This window comes from Salmo salar, chromosome ssa15 (assembly GCF_905237065.1).
Source record: "Salmo salar chromosome ssa15, Ssal_v3.1, whole genome shotgun sequence".
In the NCBI taxonomy this organism is placed as follows: domain Eukaryota; kingdom Metazoa; phylum Chordata; class Actinopteri; order Salmoniformes; family Salmonidae; genus Salmo; species Salmo salar.
The window spans coordinates 42628978-42629926 of record NC_059456.1 but is presented as its reverse complement, the minus strand read 5'-3'; positions in this window follow the sequence as shown (position 1 = coordinate 42629926).

Here is a 949-nt window from a genome sequence, read left to right as displayed (position 1 = left end):
AATGCCATCTGAACTGGTCAACACGGGCCTTCAGGCCTTCAACTTTCCATCCACATTTGGCTACCAAATCCAGCTTTTTCATTCAGGAGGTAACAGACTATATCAATAGGACATTTTGCCTGGACATTACATGTAATTCCTATACATTTAATGATTATACATTCAATTGAGGAAAGACAGGTGGAACAGTGAGAGGCCCAATGTGTTTAGTTCTTTTATTACAAATATTTACCAGCTAGACATTACAGAACACAGTACTTGATGAGGCCTGACTGTATTGAGCCACAGTTACCTTGTAACTACTTCAATACTGGTTAATTAAGAGTCTTTTGACGCACCCATGTGTCAATCTAAGCAACGTAATACAAACATACCCACCACATCTGCCTGTCGGACTTCCGCATCTGCGGTGGAAGGTGGCTGAGCTACAGCGGTGTTTGTCAGACCATGAGACATCCAGAAAATCTAATGAAAACGTTTGTAGCGTCTGAACGTGACTCATCTGAAGTAGGTAAAGCTGATGTGCCAACTTCTGTCTGTAGTGTCCAAACCGTTGGGGCTAAAAATACTGTCATGACACAAAACCCACAAAATCTACCACACAAGGCAAAACATCCCATTACACCAAAGCCTACTTGCCAACAGTATGTTTATTTTATATATAATTTACTGAAATTGACCATATAAAATTATCATTGTAATTGCGCACACATTGATGTCAGACATGCACCTACCCCAATGTTCTGTTTCTGATGACTGGGATGAATGCAGGAGCAGATTTCAGGAGCAAGACAAGACACCCTCTTTTTGACTGATGACCTATATAAGGGCATGTACGTGATAGGACTATCTGGCTTATTTGATAATGATGGTCATAATGCTTCTTGACAGTGTCATAAAGTGTATTTTTTCTTAGTCCAAGTAAAGTGACACAGGATGGTCATAATGC